Consider the following 12,369-nt stretch of genomic DNA (forward strand, 5'->3'; position numbering starts at 1 on the left):
ACAATTCTTTAGCAAAGCGGCAGCCTTCCGCTATAGAAACAGTGCTTTTGCTAATGTTTATGTGTAATGTAATACTGGTTCCTAAACGTTCCTAAACGCTGGTTTAGTGGTAACATGTGCATGGGAATAGCGTTTGTAATATTGATTTCACTTAACCGGACCCACAGGTCCTAATTAGACATGTTGTTACTGATTCTGAACTTTAAAATACCTGATACAACTCTCCCCTACCGCAAGCAATTGAAAGGTCACCCAGACCTAATATGGGTCATCACCCAAGAGGGTTAATGTATAATGTCAGCTATTATTCACCTGACGAAAGGGCAAGGAATAGCCAAGAAACGTTGTGTATACAATAGAGAAGAAGTTGACATCCATAATAGGTGTCGTATATCATTACTGCGTATATATCAGTTCTACCAAAGACAAAAAAAACCGCCAAGACAATATTTCGAATCGTTTAAAATAATGTTATCCCTCACTCCACATGGGTTAATCAATACAAATGGTGATGCACTGCCTAAGATGGTCCGGATCTATAGAGCAGAGTAATTTGTTACAAGTGCATTACTATTTCACAGACACTTGTCACTCTCACATTTACAACGTAATATCGGAGCATTTGGAATATTGTAGAAATTATCCAAAAGGCATATAGTTGAATCTTCATATTTTCATATATGTGATCCATAATGTTTGGTGGAAACAACCGTATTCTGAACAGTTTTAGTAAACTCATTTGTGACTCTAACATAATAAGTTTGTGAATATGAAAACTATTATAACATATTAACGTTACTACTTTATCCGAATTGTTCTGCGCAGACACCCGTTTATGTTTATGATGCCATATGATTACATATTTATGTGTTTTCTGAAAATACAGAAGTAAACGCTGCACCGACACCAAACAGAATCAAACCCATACCGACAGTGTCAAGTTACTTTACACATGAATTAACGTTCATTAAGTTCATTTCTGTCTTACCATCTTCTCGATGTTTGCACACAGACGGGCAAGGGTGGTGGGGTAGCCTAGTGGTTAAAGCGTTGGCCCGTCACGCCGAAGACCCAGGTTCGAATCCCCACATGGGTACAATGTGTGAAGCCCATTTCTGGTGTCCCCGCCGTGATGTTGCTGGAATATTGCTAAAAACGGGGTGAAACCAAACTCAGTCAGTGAGTTGCACACAGACAAAAGTATATTTCAGTCTCTCTACTTATACATCTTATCATAAAAGGTATAGACAAGCATAAAACAGCACCCTCCTCTTCGCAACATTGCCATGCTTGTCAGCTTACGCTTTCTGTAAACTAGATCAAAATACGCCTGTGTCTTTCTTTGATATAATTGATTTCTTATTTAATGAACGTATTCTTTCTCTTTATTTATCCACTGTCTTCTTCTATTCATGTTTTGCATTTTGCTAATTTCATTATATATATTACAAATGATTATTATTCCTGCCAGCATCCGCATGCAGGAGGGAGTAAATCTATTTACTATTATAAATGTAGAATCACTTGCATTCCTGACTTACCGAACATATGAATTCCAGACTTTCCGACCATCTTAATTCAGTATTCAATTCAAATTCACTAAATCTTAATATGCTTCTAGAGGACTTGGTGTGGGGCAAGTGTATCGTGTACTTGATAACAATTGGTGACTAAATATGTTAATGAATCGATCATAAACCCCTGGTCACATTGTAGAATATATGCATTTGCTTCACAGCAGTGGCATATCGAAAGTTGAGTTGATCACGTCACATAGAAGTGAGCAGTAAAATATCAAATGCATGATTGCAATGAATATACTGGTCTGGATTGTGTCATAAGTAAGTACCTGTGTAGGCGAGAGGTATCAGTAGGCAGGGAACATGCTACAAAAAATTACTATATCAACAGTGCTAAGCCTTTCTCCCTGTACAAAGTTCTCATAATTCCCTCAGGAAATGAACAGACTGACAGCGAATTATTTGATAATAATATATTGATATAATATATGTTGATTCTCTTTCGACATGCACTCAAATAATAATAGTTTGTAATCTGCAAAAGCCATAACATACATAACCAAGCTGATAAAGTTCCATTTAAAACCTTGCATCTTACAAAGCATACTCCAAGTGACTCTTGCATTTTATTGGCCATCAAAGCAGCATCTTGCGTTAATGTATCAACAAATGCACAGGCGACCCTCTCCAGGAAACTACTTTCTTCGCGCTTTTACGTTTTCCATCATTGACCTGAACTGATTGGTTTCTCATTGTTGTGTGAAGTTGTTTGGTGTAAATGATATAATATGTGAAGTTATTACTGTTAAATTATTTTTACAAATGTCGCAGAGTTTACATCGGTCTTTTAAGCTAACTCCCTTAAATAATACTTCATAGATACTGTATAATCATACGCAGTTATATTCTTTGTCTCCATAAAATCTAAACTTAGATTTAAAGATATGTACATTTAATAAGACACATATTTCTGAATTTACATGTCTTCACTTATACGTTTGCATCGATGTATGTCTAAATTCACAAATAAGTTGTTGCTTTTTCCAGTGATGCCCAAGTAGTCCAAATTTTGTTGGCGAAGGATATATATATTTGACTGATCTCGACTTTGTTCAAGGGGCGCGGACATACATTTCCAACCATGCGAGCATTCGTTGTAGCAGTTCTGTGCTACCTGACTTTGAACTGTAACGCGGCAGGCAAGGGATACACGCATTGTTTTGACGAGGAAACGTATGATACTATTCTCTCACTTGTGCAAGGTAATTTTCAAACACCAGTTGCCGAAAGAACCAGAGGTCAACGAAATGCCATTATTCGGTACTGGAGAAGGAAACAGGACTTCTCCATAGGCGCTGAACCAAACAATATACTGTACTTCAGAGGGAAGCCAGTTGTGAAACGAACGGATGTTGCCAAGGTTGTCGAACATGCATTTCACAGTCAGAAATCAGCAGGCTACAGAAGGTTATGGCATTTGACAGCTGATTCCATGTCAGGACTTACAGAGACCTCAATACGGAGAGAGCTACGGACGAAAGAGAAGTATTCCATTCACACAGCCAAGTTTACAAATAAAGCTATCATCAGACCAGTGAGAGCAAAGTCTGTGCAATCACATCATCAAGTTGATCTCGTAGATTTCAGCAGAAATGCTGTTAGATGGAAAGGAAAACATATAAGTTTGTACTGTCTCTTGTAGATGTATTCAGTAGGTATACATGGCTTGTGGCGCTGCAAACAAAGAAGAGCAGGGGTGTAGACACTGCTTTGCGCGTGATCTACGAAGAACATGGTCCACCTAAAAGCTGCAGATGGACCAAGGTGTCGAATTTAAGGGGCATGTAAATGAACTTTGTAAAAGCCTTAACATCAAACCAATACGCAGTAGACCGTATCATCCCCAGTCTCAAGGAAAGGTGGAGACATCACACAGACAACTGAAAAGGAAAATAATGTATGACTATGGGCACTAAGGGTGTAAACTGGGCATCACATTTGCAAAGATATGCCTCAATAATGAATAATGAAAAGAAAAGAATGTTTAGGTTGGCAGAGTCCATTTGAAGTGTACTTCGGAAGAAAATCAAACAATGTTCTAGAAATAGATTCAGGTGACTTCAATACTGATATTGTAGATGAAAATATTCAACAACCTAATGCCAAGGACAGATTGAGGCAAAGTAAGTATGTTACTCGGACCAGAAGACGGGCTAAAGTCGCGACAAAGAAATCAAATAGACGCAGTGTGCAGAGACAACGAAGACTACACCCCCCCGTCAGTGTACAACGTTGGCGACGACGTTTTATGCAAATATAGTTCAAAAAAAGGAAAACTGGCTCCTAAGAAACAGTACATTGTAAAAGGGAAAGTACTTGCACGGAAGTTAAAATCATCGATGTATATGATTTCATTCACAAATCCCATAACAGGAAAGGAGCACACGTCTGAATGGATGTCAGTCGATAGGTTGTCAAGTTCCACAATTGATGCTGAGGTAAAACGAAAGCAACAGGCGTCGTCCAGACCACAGCGCAGGCATCACCGATCTAAGTATCGTATACCATTGTTGGATACCGAAAGACCATTTGCATCTCAAGGTCACATCGTTTATGATCCCCCCAGGAAACGGCAACTGTCAGTTTGCAGCCTTGTGTCACCTTTTAGCTAAAATTGGTATATTCCGCTCCTTTAGAACACTTCGAGAGCAGGTTGTGAGTTATCTCGTTGAGCATCCCTACACGCCAGATGGATTCCCCTTGGAACTTTACACCGGTGAAGAATGGGACACATACATATCTGGTATGCTAGATGATGGTACCTACGGTGACCATATAACACTACAAGCAGTCTCAGATATGCTTAATATCAACATAATTGTACACTCATCGCTTGGCATCGATGCTACTGTTACCATAGTTCCCACGCACAGTGTCGCCATCGATACACTCAATCTTGGCCATTTTGCTGAAGAAGAAGGCGAACACTATGTTGCGCTTCAGCTGCATGAAACGCAAGACGTAGAGCAACTACATGAGGATCAGCTGCCAGTGGTAACAGAAGCAACAGATGTGCCAAGACAAGAGTTTGTAAACAGCAGTGATGAGGAAGAATTCATCTCCCGAGAAATTCATTCACCATGTGATGGTCGAAGTTCGTCTGAATTGGAAGAAAACAGAAAGAAAGAACCAAGACACAGCTTTTACAGAAGAAGTATCAGCGACGACGAACAAGGGCATTCTCCGCACATTGAGCAGGAACCTATAGGCACAGAGGAGTCAAGACAAGTGTCTGATGACAACGGCAGCGATGAAGAATACAACTCTCTACAAAGTCATTCACCATTTGATGGTACGAGTTATTCTGACTTGGAAGGGAAAAGCAAGGAAGGGTCAAGAGAAACCGATGAAGAGCAGGGTCCTTGTTCTGTAGACATGGAACATTCAACACAAGGCTCTGACATGACGATGAACGATGAAGAGCATAATGTACCACGACAAGAACGAGATCATTCGCCATGTGATGTTCAGGAACTTTTAGACTCGGAAGGAAGTGGAAATGAGATGTCAAGACGAGACGTTCAAAGCTCAAATAGTAGCGACGAGGAAGTGAAAATCTCACGTAGAAAAGATCGTCATATGGAAGGAATCGATTATGACGTTTCACAAGATGACCAGGTTACATTTGCTGACTTACCAAACGAAGTTGTGCTTCATATCATTGAGCTATCTTTACAGATAGCCCAGCAGTCTTCTGGCAGAGTACTATGCAAAACAATATTATCTTTCTTGCAAGTTTCACATCAATTTCAGGCATATACTAGGTCATTTCTCCATTTGCGACCGCGAATGTACTGCCCACATATCACCCTACAAAGAATTGTAAGTGTGCGTAGACTAATAATGACCTATGGTAAAAGCAGCGGCGTTGCAATAGAACTCAGAAGAATTGTGAGTCATGTCAGGTGGATCAACGCATGGCTACTTATAGAACAAAATCCATGTGGGTGGTACACAATAAAGAACGTATTTTGGAAAAGGTAGTGTTCAAAAGACTCCACTATCATGTATTGAAATACATGGGTTATTGGATTGACATGGCATGTTGAAAAAACACACACTATTTTTAGTTTTAGCCACCATTCGTTTGCTTCATCTAGTCCTATTGTTGACACATGATGTACATGTCATCATTACAAATTCCTCAAATGTAAGTATGAATGTCCGACTTCAGGAAATGACTTGGGTGTATTTTTCATTGGCGGTCCATCACTTGAATTGGACGTTGTTATTGGAATATGAAGGCACTAGTCATCTGAATATGACAGTCTAACGAGATGAGTTTGAAGTCATGTAGGTTTGAACAGTTTTCAAACATTCATTCAGTGTCTTTGCGGCAGCATACCTTGAAGGTTCTCTTCCAGTAGATGGCCGCTGGTAATAAGTTCACTGAAAACGTTATACATGTATGTGCATTTATGAATTCAGTGTTTTGGAAGTCAGCTCACAATGTCCTTAGTCGAACATTATTAAGTTCATGTATGTTCCCTTGTAGCGTAGCAAATACATATCATTTTCATTACGATTCACCTCTGTCTTAAGCACCGAACATATCATTAAACTTAAAAACCTGAAATAGAAAGGATTATTCCAGTTGTTTCCCAATTGAATTGATAGTGGTGGGAAATGGACATGTTAAAATCAAAGAAAGACTGGAGTTCCAACTACTTAGGGATTAAAAGGAATAAAAGCTATTATTACAACTTACCGCGCTTGTTATTACAATTTGCCGCAGTTTGTTAGAATTTACGGCTCAAGCCTCTCAGTTCGAATGATAGAAGAAATAGCCCAAAATATTTCAGTTTTTTTTCATTCATTTAACATCCCAGTGATGGGATCTGACCATAATGAGGCCAAACAAACATTGGAATTCGACTTTCTTTGGAAATTAGAAGGAATCAGAGATTTTATTACAATTTACCGCGCTTGTTATTACAATTTGCCGCAGTTTGTTAGAATTTACAGAACCTGCATCTCAGTACGACTGATAGAAATAATCCCAAATATTGCCTTTTTTCGTTCATTTAACAAGCCAGTGGTGGAATGTGACCATGATTAAGTCGAACAAACACTGGAATTCGACTTTCTTTGGAAATTAGAAGGAATCAGAGATTTTATTACAATTTACCGCGCTTGTTATTACAATTTGCCGCAGTTTGTTAGAATTTACGGCTCCTGTCTCTCAGTTTGAATGACAGAAAATATCCCAAAATATTTCAGTTTTTTTTTCATTCATTTAACATCCCAGTGATGGGATCTGACCATAATGAAGGCAAACAAACATTGGAATTCGACTTTCTTTGGAAATTAGAAGGAATCAGAGATGTTATTACATTTTACCGCGCCAGTTATTACAATTTGCCGCAGTTTATTACAATTTACCGCGCTTGTTATTACAATTTGCCGCAGTTTGTTCGAATTTACAGCACCTGCCTCTCACTTCGACTGATAGAAATAATCCCAAATATTGCCTTTTTTCGTTCTTTTAACACGCCAGTGGTGGAATGTGACCATGATTAAGTCGAACAAACACTGGAATTCGAGTTTCTTTGGAAATTAGAAGGAATCAGAGATTTTATTACAATTTACCGCGCTTGTTATTACAATTTGCCGCAGTTTGTTAGAATTTACGGCTCCTGTCTCTCAGTTTGAATGACAGAAATAATCCCAAAATATTTCAGGTTTTTTCATTCATTTAACATCCCAGTGATGGGATCTGACCATAATGAAGGCAAACAAACATTGGAATTCGACTTTCTTTGGAAATTAGAAGGAATCAGAGATGTTATTACATTTTACCGCGCTTGTTATTACAATTTGCCGCAGTTTGTTAGAATTTACAGAACCTGCCTCTCAGTACGACTGATAGAAATAATCCCAAATATTGCCTTTTTTCGTTCTTTTAACACGCCAGTGGTGGAATGTGACCATGATTAAGTCGAACAAACACTGGAATTCGAGTTTCTTTGGAAATTAGAAGGAATCAGAGATTTTATTACAATTTACCGCGCTTGTTATTACAATTTGCCGCAGTTTGTTAGAATTTACGGCTCCTGTCTCTCAGTTTGAATGACAGAAAATATCCCAAAATATTTCAGGTTTTTTTCATTCATTTAACATCCCAGTGATGGGATCTGACCATAATGAAGGCAAACAAACATTGGAATTCGACTTTCTTTGGAAATTAGAAGGAATCAGAGATGTTATTACATTTTACCGCGCCAGTTATTACAATTTGCCGCAGTTTATTACAATTTACCGCGCTTGTTATTACAATTTGCCGCAGTTTGTTCGAATTTACAGCACCTGCCTCTCACTTCGACTGATAGAAATAATCCAAAATATTGCCTTTTTTCGTTCTTTTAACAAGCCAGTGGTGGAATGTGACCATGATTAAGTCGAACAAACACTGGAATTCGAGTTTCTTTGGAAATTAGAAGGAATCAGAGATTTTATTACAATTTACCGCGCTTGTTATTACAATTTGCCGCAGTTTGTTAGAATTTACGGCTCCTGTCTCTCAGTTTGAATGACAGAAAATATCCCAAAATATTTCAGGTTTTTTTTCATTCATTTAACATCCCAGTGATGGGATCTGACCATAATGAAGGCAAACAAACATTGGAATTCGACTTTCTTTGGAAATTAGAAGGAATCAGAGGTGTTATTACATTTTACCGCGCCAGTTATTACAATTTGCCGCAGTTTATTACAATTTACCGCGCTTGTTATTACAATTTGCCGCAGTTTGTTAGAATTTACAGCACCTGCCTCTCACTTCGACTGATAGAAATAATCCCAAATATTGCCTTTTTTCGTTCTTTTAACACGCCAGTGGTGGAATGTGACCATGATTAAGTCGAACAAACACTGGAATTCGAGTTTCTTTGGAAATTAGAAGGAATCAGAGATTTTATTACAATTTACCGCGCTTGTTATTACAATTTGCCGCAGTTTGTTAGAATTTACGGCTCCTGTCTTTCAGTTGGAATGACAGAAAATATCCCAAAATATTTCAGTTTTTTTCATTCATTTAACATCCCAGTGATGGGATCTGACCATAATGAAGGCAAACAAACATTGGAATTCGACTTTCTTTGGAAATTAGAAGGAATCAGAGATGTTATTACATTTTACCGCGCTTGTTATTACAATTTGCCGCAGTTTGTTAGAATTTACAGAACCTGCCTCTCAGTACGACTGATAGAAATAATCCCAAATATTGCCTTTTTTCGTTCTTTTAACAAGCCAGTGGTGGAATGTGACCATGATTAAGTCGAACAAACACTGGAATTCGAGTTTCTTTGGAAATTAGAAGGAATCAGAGATTTTATTACAATTTACCGCGCTTGTTATTACAATTTGCCGCAGTTTGTTAGAGTTTACGGCTCCTGTCTCTCAGTTGGAATGACAGAAAATATCCCAAAATATTTCAGTTTTTTTTTCATTCATTTAACATCCCAGTGATGGGATCTGACCATAATGAAGGCAAACAAACATTGGAATTCGACTTTCTTTGGAAATTAGAAGGAATCAGAGATGTTATTACATTTTACCGCGCCAGTTATTACAATTTGCCGCAGTTTATTACAATTTACCGCGCTTGTTATTACAATTTGCCGCAGTTTGTTCGAATTTACAGCACCTGCCTCTCACTTCGACTGATAGAAATAATCCCAAATATTGCCTTTTACGTTCTTTTAACAAGCCAGTGGTGGAATGTGACCATGATTAAGTCGAACAAACACTGGAATTCGAGTTTCTTTGGAAATTAGAAGGAATCAGAGATTTTATTACAATTTACCGCGCTTGTTATTACAATTTGCCGCAGTTTGTTAGAGTTTACGGCTCCTGTCTCTCAGTTGGAATGACAGAAAATATCCCAAAATATTTCAGTTTTTTTTTCATTCATTTAACATCCCAGTGATGGGATCTGACCATAATGAAGGCAAACAAACATTGAATTCGACTTTCTTTGGAAATTAGAAGGAATCAGAGATGTTATTACATTTTACCGCGCCAGTTATTACAATTTGCCGCAGTTTATTACAATTTACCGCGCTTGTTATTACAATTTGCCGCAGTTTGTTCGAATTTACAGCACCTGCCTCTCACTTCGACTGATAGAAATAATCCCAAATATTGCCTTTTTTCGTTCTTTTAACACGCCAGTGGTGGAATGTGACCATGATTAAGTCGAACAAACACTGGAATTCGAGTTTCTTTGGAAATTAGAAGGAATCAGAGATTTTATTACAATTTACCGCGCTTGTTATTACAATTTGCCGCAGTTTGTTAGAATTTACGGCTCCTGTCTTTCAGTTGGAATGACAGAAAATATCCCAAAATATTTCAGGTTTTTTTCATTCATTTAACATCCCAGTGATGGGATCTGACCATAATGAAGGCAAACAAACATTGGAATTCGACTTTCTTTGGAAATTAGAAGGAATCAGAGATGTTATTACATTTTACCGCGCCAGTTATTACAATTTGCCGCAGTTTGTTAGAATTTACAGAACCTGCCTCTCAGTACGACTGATAGAAATAATCCCAAATATTGCCTTTTTTCGTTCTTTTAACAAGCCAGTGGTGGAATGTGACCATGATTAAGTCGAACAAACACTGGAATTCGAGTTTCTTTGGAAATTAGAAGGAATCAGAGATTTTATTACAATTTACCGCGCTTGTTATTACAATTTGCCGCAGTTTGTTAGAATTTACGGCTCCTGTCTTTCAGTTGGAATGACAGAAAATATCCCAAAATATTTCAGTTTTTTTCATTCATTTAACATCCCAGTGATGGGATCTGACCATTAGAAGGAATCAGAGATTTTATTACAATTTACCGCGCTTGTTATTACAATTTGCCGCAGTTTGTTAGAATTTACGGCTCCTGTCTTTCAGTTGGAATGACAGAAAATATCCCAAAAATATTTCAGTTTGTTTCATTCATTTAACATCCCAGTGATGGATCTGACCATAATGAAGGCAAACAAACATTGGAATTCGACTTTCTTTGGAAATTAGAAGGAATCAGAGATGTTATTACATTTTACCGCGCTTGTTATTACAATTTGCCGCAGTTTGTTAGAATTTACAGAACCTGCCTCTCAGTACGACTGATAGAAATAATCCCAAATATTGCCTTTTTTCGTTCTTTTAACAAGCCAGTGGTGGAATGTGACCATGATTAAGTCGAACAAACACTGGAATTCGAGTTTCTTTGGAAATTAGAAGGAATCAGAGATTTTATTACAATTTACCGCGCTTGTTATTACAATTTGCCGCAGTTTGTTAGAATTTACGGCTCCTGTCTTTCAGTTGGAATGACAGAAAATATCCCAAAATATTTCAGTTTTTTTCATTCATTTAACATCCCAGTGATGGGATCTGACCATTAGAAGGAATCAGAGATTTTATTACAATTTACCGCGCTTGTTATTACAATTTGCCGCAGTTTGTTAGAATTTACGGCTCCTGTCTTTCAGTTGGAATGACAGAAAATATCCCAAAATATTTCAGTTTGTTTCATTCATTTAACATCCCAGTGATGGGATCTGACCATAATGAAGGCAAACAAACATTGGAATTCGACTTTCTTTGGAAATTAGAAGGAATCAGAGATGTTATTACATTTTACCGCGCCAGTTATTACAATTTGCCGCAGTTTATTACAATTTACCGCGCTTGTTATTACAATTTGCCGCAGTTTGTTCGAATTTACAGCACCTGCCTCTCACTTCGACTGATAGAAATAATCCCAAATATTGCCTTTTTACGTTCTTTTAACAAGCCAGTGGTGGAATGTGACCATGATTAAGTCGAACAAACACTGGAATTCGAGTTTCTTTGGAAATTAGAAGGAATCAGAGATTTTATTACAATTTACCGCGCTTGTTATTACAATTTGCCGCAGTTTGTTAGAGTTTACGGCTCCTGTCTCTCAGTTTGAATGACAGAAAATATCCCAAAATATTTCAGTTTTTTTTTCATTCATTTAACATCCCAGTGATGGGATCTGACCATAATGAAGGCAAACAAACATTGGAATTCGACTTTCTTTGGAAATTAGAAGGAATCAGAGATGTTATTACATTTTACCGCGCCAGTTATTACAATTTGCCGCAGTTTATTACAATTTACCGCGCTTGTTATTACAATTTGCCGCAGTTTGTTCGAATTTACAGCACCTGCCTCTCACTTCGACTGATAGAAATAATCCCAAATATTGCCTTTTTTCGTTCTTTTAACACGCCAGTGGTGGAATGTGACCATGATTAAGTTGAACAAACACTGGAATTCGAGTTTCTTTGGAAATTAGAAGGAATCAGAGATTTTATTACAATTTACCGCGCTTGTTATTACAATTTGCCGCAGTTTGTTAGAATTTACGGCTCCTGTCTTTCAGTTGGAATGACAGAAAATATCCCAAAATATTTCAGGATTTTTTCATTCATTTAACATCCCAGTGATGGAATCTGACCATAATGAAGGCAAACAAACATTGGAATTCGACTTTCTTTGGAAATTAGAAGGAATCAGAGATGTTATTACATTTTACCGCGCTTGTTATTACAATTTGCCGCAGTTTGTTAGAATTTACAGAACCTGCCTCTCAGTACGACTGATAGAAATAATCCCAAATATTGCCTTTTTTCGTTCTTTTAACAAGCCAGTGGTGGAATGTGACCATGATTAAGTCGAACAAACACTGGAATTCGAGTTTCTTTGGAAATTAGAAGGAATCAGAGATTTTATTACAATTTACCGCGCTTGTTATTACAAT

This window comes from Haliotis rubra, unplaced genomic scaffold (genome assembly GCF_003918875.1).
Source record: "Haliotis rubra isolate DU_JTF1 unplaced genomic scaffold, ASM391887v1 Scf462, whole genome shotgun sequence".
Lineage (NCBI taxonomy): Eukaryota > Metazoa > Mollusca > Gastropoda > Lepetellida > Haliotidae > Haliotis > Haliotis rubra.